Source organism: Chrysemys picta, unplaced genomic scaffold (genome assembly GCF_011386835.1).
Source record: "Chrysemys picta bellii isolate R12L10 unplaced genomic scaffold, ASM1138683v2 scaf447, whole genome shotgun sequence".
Lineage (NCBI taxonomy): Eukaryota > Metazoa > Chordata > Testudines > Emydidae > Chrysemys > Chrysemys picta.
The window spans coordinates 1-8,940 of record NW_027053154.1 but is presented as its reverse complement, the minus strand read 5'-3'; the positions used below and the strand labels follow the sequence as shown (position 1 = coordinate 8,940).

The window sequence follows — 8,940 nt, the reverse complement described above, 5'->3', positions numbered from 1 at the left end:
ATGCCTGACAGTGAGAGACTCAAGGAGCTCAATTAGTTCAGCTGAACGAAGGGAAGGTTACAGGGTGACTTGATGACAGTCTGTAAGTACCTACACGGGGAGCAAATATTTGATAATGGGCTCTTCAGTCTAACAGACAAACGTCTAACACGATCCAATGATTGGTAGCTCAAGTTAGACAAATCTGCAGAGATCTCCAGGCCAATCACTAAACCCGCCAGGTAACACAGCCCCAGTGTGTGTTTTACTCACCGTTATCTTCTCCACTAGCAGGGCTTTGCGGTCCATATTTATTTCTGGGCTCCATGCCACGATGTGTATGACGAGGTTCAGGATGGAATTCAAAAAATTCATTTTCTGGGCCTCGTCCTACGCCCCGCAGAGATGAGACACAAACAGGAAGGTTAGCGTGGAAAGGAGCTGCCAGTGGGATAGATGTTAGAAAGCTTCCCCCCAGTGCTGCTCAGGCTTTGATATGCCGAGTGGCAGAAGGCCATTCATCTGGTAACAGGAGTGACTATCTGGGGAGGGCAGGGCAGCTCTGTGTGAAACCGGACTAGAGAGGGAGCAGATCTCACGGGGTAGGTGTCCAAAGAGGAACTGCAACATGGGGGCTAGGCAGCCAGACAGTGTTACTGGGGGCTTGACAGAGTGGGAGGAACAGCTGGGTGGGACACCCTGACACCCCAATATTCGCCACTGTCATGTCATTAGGACATGTTTTGTACAAAGTACGTATTGTAAGGTATCATTCTAAAAGTCTTTATCTGCTAGACATTAATGTCTCATTGGATTGTATGTGCTATCGTTGTATGTGAAATTATGAAGTTCAGCTATGTCTGTGTTCCTGAAACACGTTGTGAGGTTCAAAACAGCCTTTCAGGTACAACAGTAAAAACGCCAAACAATGGCTTATTGAGGAAATGCACATAAGCAGCAGGGTTAGCCCAGGAACTGTCCACAATAGAAACCTCTCCGAGAGAACGCTACACAATGGGAACCGTTGGACCCAGGTCACAGCAAAAGAGTTTTCCAGCGGGTGGGAAGAGGAGATAAAAGGGGAACAATGACATCGGGGGGGGACCTCACGCTCCCTGCAATAAGACACATGGAAACACCTGAGGGACAAAGATTGAACTATGAGAAGTGATGGTGCCAGGCTGGAGAGAGATTCCTAGCCTGTGTAAGAAAACCTGGGAAATCCAAGCTGCAAAGCCAAGGCAGCTTGTCCCTTAAGAATCTGCCCACCTGTTTATCACTCAGGGTGAGAATTTGCTCATGTAGAGCCTATCTATCCAGTGTGGAAAGCTTAGTTTGCGTGTTGTGTTTATTTACTAATGCAATCTGCTTTGTACCGTTTGCTATCTCTTATAACCACTTACAAGCTACCTCTTGTAGTTAATAATCTTATTGCTTGTTTATACCATAACCCAGTTTGTGCAATTAGCAACTGGGGGGAGGGGCAAAGAGTTGTGCATACCTCTCTCCACATGGAGGGAGGGGGCGAATTTCATAAAACCTTTGGGTCTGTACTCCAAAGGAGGTGGGCACCAGAGTACTGGGACAAGCCCTTTCACCTGAGTCTTCCCAGAGCTGATCTCAGTGTCTGTGTCTTTCTGCAGCTGGGCGTGGCCCTGCCTGAGTGTATGGCTGGAAGAGGCTTGTGAGCCTAGCCCAGCAAGACGAGGTAAAGGGGGCCCAGGCTGGCAGAACAGGTGGGCTCGGTGGTAGCCCGGTACAGCAGGTGGCACCTCAAAGGGGGGCAACCCGTCACACTAGGGACTGTAACTCAAGACGGGACTTTTTAAAATGCTGTAGTTTAAACAGGAATTATTTGGGGGCAGGTCCCTGGCCTGTGTTATACAGGAGGTCACAGTGGTTCCGTCTGGCCTTAGAATCCATGCATCATCTGGAGAAGGGCAGATGTGCATGTGGACAGGGCACTAGCTGACAGGTCAGAGGAGGGCTCTTGGTACCTGGTCATTGCCCTTCAGAAAGGAGTCTATGCATTCCAGGGCCTCTCTCTCCTTCCAGTTGTGCCCCTTAAAGCAGGCGGTGCTACATGGCCATGGTGAATCTGATCAAAGACAGAGCAGTGGTAATACCTGGGTCTGCCAAGCTGCAGTCTGGGTGACAGAGATCTTAGAGAAAACCCTTGCCCCCACTCCCGCCCCAGCAGGGGAGCAGGGTCTGGCACAGCGATCCCTGGCTTCCCCACCTCTTTGCTGCCCAGCCCAGCAAAGACCCAGTCGGAGCCCTGGTTCCCAGCGGCCACCCCACTTCCCCGCCCAGCATGCAGGCTCAGTCTGGGGATTTGGGGAGCGCCACACCTGGAAGGAGGGACGATGTCAGGCCATGAGGGGTGTCCCCACTCTCCGGCCCATTGCTGGAGGGGGCGGAGGGACTGGGAGTGAATCGGTCTGGTCCTTGCAGCAGGAGAGAGAACTGCTGCCCAGTCTGCATGGGATATGGGGACCCAGGGCCTGCCCGTTCTGCTTGTTCTGACTGCCTCTCCTGCCACCAACAATCAGCCAGAGGCACTGGGCTCCCATCGTCAACACTCCCCCCAAATGCCCTGTGCTGCGACATGCGACAAAGGAGCCAACAGATGGGGCTGCAACATCAGGGAGCATCTTACGCTCTGGCCGGCGCCCTGCAATCCTAGGCTTTAACAACCCACCGTGCACCAAGCATCCCCTTCGACTGGTGGAAAACATCCTCCGACCCAGCAGCGTGACAGATCGGGGTGGGCGATTCAGTCAGTCTCCACCTGATGCTTCTGCCGCTATGCCCCGATCAGCTTTAGTGGCTGCAGCTGCTGCCAGCAGGAGGGGCCATTCCCCCCTGCCTGGGTTTTCCTGTCTCTCCATCTCGTGGCAACCCAGAGCAGTACAAGGTCTATGGAGTCTTCTCCCCACAATGACACCCTAGTCTTGCCCCCCCAACCTCCACAGGGGCCAAGTCCCACCCCAATGCAGGGCCATGGCCCCAGCCATTTTTGCAGCCCCCTCCGCCCACCCAGAAGGCGCCCACTCACCGGGATGGCGCGCACACTGCTGCTGCTGCCATTCCCTCCTCTGCCGACTCTTCCCTGGGGGAGGTTTTGTCTCCTCCCAGGCACGCCTGGGCTCTGGGCGGCCCTCCTCAGCCATCCTACAAGAAGCCAGGACAAGGCATTGCTTGTGAGTGACGAGAGGCGATTGCCCCGTTCAGCATCAGGGCCAGCCCAGTTATTTCTGTCCCACCAGCACCTACAGATGCCAGCTGAGCTCAGGGCCCTGTTGCACCAGGTGCTGCAGACAATCGCTGGGCTGGAGGGCTCAGACTCTAACTAGCCAAGGCAGCCAGCAGGGAAACAAGGGAAGGGATGTGCTCAAAGTCACCCAGGATTAGAACCCAGGTGTCTGAACTCCCAGGCCAGCAGCCCATCCCACAGGCCAAACGGCCTCCTCTGGGTCACTCCCACCTCTCCTTCTCCTGGTTCACAAGCTGCACAGCAGACAGGCTGGATCCAACCACTCAGGATTCTTCCTGCCCAATGAAATGACCCTGATCCCTTCCCCAAGGAATATTGGGGCCGTGGCAGTTCGCAGGTGGGCGAGGCCAGCGGGGTGGGGGAGGTGGGGCGGGCTCGTGAGCAGCAGGAGTTGCTCAGACACACCCGTGAAGGGGCAGGAGCAGAAGGCAGGAGAGCGGCAGGGAGGCTGGTACCTTCTCATGCAACCTCGGTGTGGCTGGCGATGCAATGGAAAAGCAGAGGCGGGCAATAGAAGATTCTCCTACCTGGAGTCAGGAGTGGGCAGAAGCTGGCGTGTATATGGGCCACCCACTTTCTGCTGCCGGTGGCGGAGCTGAAACGGCTGGATCAGCTTTCCCAGCGGCACGTGCCAGCTCTCGCTCTGCCAGAGCCAAGCCTGGCAGTGAGGGGATGAGGCTGTGCCAGCCAGCAGGGGGCATGTCACAATGGGCAGGCGAGTCACAAGCCAGTCAATGTGTGACTGCCCAGCCCTGGGCTGCCCCAGCCCAGACTAGTTCTGGCCTCGCCGGGGCTTTAGAGCCTCTCCTTCCCCACCGGGGTCATGGGAGGGACCTTCCGCTCCCCACAGTCACAGACTTTAGGCCGGAAGGGACCGCTCAGGTCATCTAGTCCCAGCTTCTGCGGACCCCAGGCCAGAGCCCCTCCCCGCGTCCATACAGCTGGAGCCGGGGGCGGGGGGGAGGTCTCCAGATCCCCGAGTGGGAGAATCAGTTCCATCCCGGTTCCTCCTCCTTGTGACAGCGCAGAACAGGGGTTCCCGAACGCTCCCCTCCCCCAGCTCCCAGCCCACGCGGGCGGCTCTTTGTGCTTGCCCAAGCTGCTGGGCGCCTTGGCCGTAGGATGTAAAATGGCCCCATCTCTGCTTCCCCTCCCACCGCGGCAACAACACAGAAACTGCTTTCATAGCACCCCCCCCGCCCCCGCCCAACTGAGTCTCAGGCCTTGCTAGCCGCTCAGTGCCATGGCAGACCCAGGAGATGATTGCTGCGGGAGTCTCGGCTCAGGGGGAGGCAGTGACTCCTAGAAGCAGGGAGAGCAGCAGCACCATAGATCAGGGAGGTCTGGCAATGCCAGTGGCTGGCTGGGGTCTGACAGCCCAGGCACCCAGAGCAGACAGTCAAAGGCCAAACCCCTCTCACCACCAGTTCTGTAGCTCCCCCTTGCTTTTGGTCTGTCTTAGGCACCATCCTGGCCCTCATCCCCATGGCATCAGAGCACTGTCCAACCTCGATTGCATTTATTCTAACCTCCCCCTGCAGGGCAGGGCCTGGCTGCTACCTCCACTGAACAGACAGGAAACTGCAGCACAGAGGGAATAAGGGATTTGCCCGAGGCCACACAGAGCATCTGTGGCAGAGCTGGGAATTGACTATGGGTCTCCTGGGTCCCAGGCTGGCACCTTCTCTTCCAACCTCCTGCCCCCTTTGCCCCTGGTTCAGTGTGAGCTGTGAGAGCTCTCTGGGGCACAGGAGCTGGCTGGTGCCCAGATGGAACTACATTGCCTATTGCACATATCTCGCTTTTCCCAAACATTGAGTCTGCTGCTACAACCATACCAGGGCCCGCCAGGATCCTTGCAGCTGGTCAGTGCTAAGTTTTGAACTGTGCTAAGTAGGGAAGACAAACTAGATCTTCCATCACTAGCGCAGCTCTGTGTTACTGGGGACTCACTGCTGGCTCAACCCAACCAGCCCTCCTCACACGGAGCCTGTAAATCCTCCAGCCCTGCTGTTCTCCTTTGTATTTCGGCAGTGCCCAGAGGGCTCAGTCCCGGATCAGGGCCCTGCAGTGCTAGACATTGTACACACACAGCCCGATTCCCCCCACGCTTGGTCTCCTGAATGGCTCCTGCCCCAAGGAGGGACGGCTCTATTCCTCACCCAATGTCTCCTGCTGGCAGAGATGCTCTGAGAGACGTCTACGCTCTGGGTCTCTGGGCTTCCCGGGCTGGGAGGCAAGCGTGGCTGTCTCCGGGCGGTTCTGCTGACTCTCCAGCAGCTGCACTTCAGGTGTCCTAATGCAGCCCTAGTCCTCTCCAGTGCTCAGGGGCACTGTCCTGGCATCGGACTGTCCTGATAAATAGAACAATGGCTCCTGGCACCCTGAGAATTCCTGTTCCCCTGGCAACCTCAGTGCCATTTCCTATGGAAGTGATGGTGTCAGCAAAGGTGATGGAGGTGGTCAGGCCTAGTGGTTGGAGCTGGACTCAGGGGGCGGGGCAGGGCATGGGTGGAGCAAGGCTGGACGAGACCAGGGCTGGAGTAGGACTAGGAACAGGGCTGGAGCAGGCTCAGCCTGTTGCCTATGTCAGGCAGGAGCGAGTTCCTGGCCCTGGAGTGATGTTGAACCGACTGAGCTGCTGCTGTGAGACTGATATACCTGCTCTGGGAGACACAAGGCCAGTTCCTGGCTTGTGGATTAGCTGGAGCCCAGCACAGGAGGGAATCAGCACCTTACAGATGGCTCCCGGGACGCTTGGCTCCCGGCCCTCTGGGTATTGACATGCCAGGTGCAGGGGGCGAGGTGCAGCGCCAGGGAGGAGATTGGGGAGGCGGGAGCACTGAGGTGGGGCTGAGCGGGCAGGTGCTGAGGAGCTGCGGCCGGCTGGCCAGCAGAGAGGAGGAGCAGCAGCTCGGCTCTGGAGGGCCCAGCTGCAGCTCCACACAGGGCGCTGCCAGAGCCTGGCAGGCGGCTGGCTGAAGTGGCACTTTGTGATCTGGCACGGGCGGGAGCTAGCTCCCCACAGCTGAACGCTCTGCAGCACCGGTGGATTCAGATCCAAACCAGGATCTGGCTCCAAATTCACAGCTGGCCCCTTCCCCCGATCTGGAGCAGCTCGCACCGTCTGGGGGTGGTTGATTTCACAAGAGAGGGGGCTTCCCACAGACTCTCCAACTCCCTCACTGTGAGGAAGTGGGACTGTTCTTAATGTTTCCTCTGAATACTGTAGGGGTGCCTCAGCTTCCCCTATGCATTTCTTAAGTCTCTAGGTGTGGGGATAAAGGCCAGTGTGCATAAATGGCCAACACTCTGTCTCCTGGCAACTAATGGCCGGGCCCTTCCCCCCTGCAAGGGGATAGCTAAAGGTGTTGGAGAACAAAGAGATCAGGTGACCTCCTGGCCCGGGAAAGACACAAAGGCCAGAGAAAGGGGCTGGAGAGTTTCAGTTTGGAGCTGGCTGGGGACGAGGAGTGAAGTGCAGATGTGGGTGTCTGGCTCACTGCCCCCCAAAATGGACCCAGCTGAGGGGTCCTGTTCTCTGTACCTACAAGCTGTTTTAGACCATGTTTCTATCATCTAATAAACCTCTGTTTTACTGGCTGGCTAAGAGTCACGTCTGACTGCGAAGTGGGGGTGCAGGACTCTCTGGCTTCCCCAGGACCCCACCTGGGCGGACTCGCTGTGGGAAGTGCAAGGAGGGGCAGAGGATGCTGAATGCTCCAAGGTCAGACCCAGGAAGGTGAAAGCCCTTTGAGTTTCTGGCCCAGAAGACAGTCTGCTCACAGAGAGGAGACTTCACCAGAGTCCTGAGTGGCTTCATAGGGAGCAGCTCCAGAGCATTGTCTGGGGACTCCATGACACACACCTCTCATGCTTCTTCCCATTTGCCTTTAATCACCCCCACATGGCCCATGTTGGCCACCAGCTACCTCCCTGTCTGGACCCTTACCTGGCCCCATCATGGCAGTGGCTGAGCACGCGGGTGTTGTTGTATTTAGGCTCTCAACCCCCCGCATGGAGCAGGGACCTGTTCTCCCTAGTTTGCTGAGGCCCAGAGCGACAGGGACTCACCTGATCTCACACAGAAGACTTACAGCAGAGCTGGGAACTGAACACCGCTCTCTTGAATCCCAGCCCAATGCCTCATCTACCAGCCTGTGTCGCCTTCCCGTGCCCTGCCACCAGCCCCGCCAAACCCTCCTCCCTGTCTCCGTTAGGGTGACCAGACGTCCCGATTTTATCGGGACAGTCCCGATTTTAGGGGACTTGTCCCGCGTCCCGACCTTACATCGGTCGGGACGCACTTTGTCCCGATATCGGGGGGACCGCGGCACTGCTCACGTCTTCTTCCGGGCCCTGGGGCAGTGCAGTTGAGTTTCTGCTGGGCTGGCTGGCCGGCAGATGCCTGCAGAGTGCTGCAGCCCCACTCCCCAGGCACGCACAAAGGCAGGGGTGGGGCTTGTAGGCACCAGCAACGAGCCCCCCCGCCCCTCAACCTGACCCGTGCCGGAGCTACGCAGACAGGAGCCAGAGGGACGCTCCCTCCTCCTCCCGCTGCCAGCCCTGTGAACATGGCTGCAGCACGGCCCCGCTTCTCCCTCCTGCTCCTCGCCCTAGTTGCCCTGCTCCTGCCCGCACAGTGGCCCCTCTGCTTGGCCGCCAAGCATCTGGACCGGTGCTTCGCTGAGTGCAAGCGCTGCACCGACCCAGAGTGCAGCAGTAAGTGGGTGCGGGGTGCTGGGGTCCCCGGACGGGACCTGCCTGCTGGATCCTGAGGCTAGCACTGCGGGGGGGGCTGTGCCAGGCAGGCTCTGGGAGGGAGGACGGGGGGGGTCCGATGCTGCTCTGGGTAGCCCGTGCGGGATGGGATGATGATGGTGCAGGGATGGGAGACCCATGGGGAGGCCGGGGTGGAGGCAGTGCTCTCGGGGCCGGCCCTCGGGCAGGGCCATGGGGCCGCACTTGTGGGCACCGCGATCCGGCCATGAACCGGATGTTTTTCCGTCCCTTTAAAGGGCCAGTAGCCCAGCGTCCTGTCGGGCGGGTTCTCCCACACGTCCCAGTCCAGCCCCAGTGCGGGATGTGAGGGGAGGCGTGTGTTTGGTCATCGGCTCCCCAGCCCCATCTGCAGCGTTGGTACGTTCCAAGCGGAGCGGGAGGGGAGGCAGTTGGCCGAGAGCGGGTGGAGGGAGGGGGCTGGGGGACGTGGCCTGAGCGCACCCTCTGGTGCTGGGGGGGGGGGGTTTCAGGCGCGCACAAGGGAGGGGCTTGTTCCCCCCTCCCCCCCCCCCCCCCCCCCCGCGTCCTGATTTTTCACTTCTGTCGCATCTGGTCACCCTAGTCTCCGTCCCCTCTGGGCTGGACTGGTGTGACCCCTTCTGTCTGGCCATCGCAGACTCCCTCCTGTGCGCATGCCGCTGCCCACTTCCTCACTGGCACCAGGCTAGACAGCCGGCACCGGGGCACTTGGTAGATGTGCGCCGCCCAGCCAGGAGCTCGGGGAAGGCTCGGTGTGGCTGGCGATGCAATGGAAAAGCAGAGGCGGGCAATAGAAGATTCTCCTACCTGGAGTCAGGAGTGGACAGAAGCTGGCGTGTATATGGGCCACCCACTTTCTGCTGCCGGTGGCGGAGCTGAAACGGCTGGATCAGCTTTCCCAGCGGCACGTGCCAGCTCTCGCT

At 58.7% G+C, this 8,940-nt stretch overlaps 1 long non-coding RNA gene across 1 annotated transcript; it reads right to left on the bottom strand.

Annotated features, from left to right (window-relative positions):
* Positions 1–248: 248 nt before the first annotated feature.
* Positions 249–3,518, bottom strand: LOC135978793 (uncharacterized). The gene is made up of 3 exons (XR_010596159.1): positions 3,038–3,518; positions 1,977–2,077; positions 249–369 (listed from the first exon to the last, which is right to left on the bottom strand). It is a non-coding gene; the product is annotated as an uncharacterized LOC135978793 (long non-coding RNA).
* Positions 3,519–8,940: the final 5,422 nt, after the last annotated feature.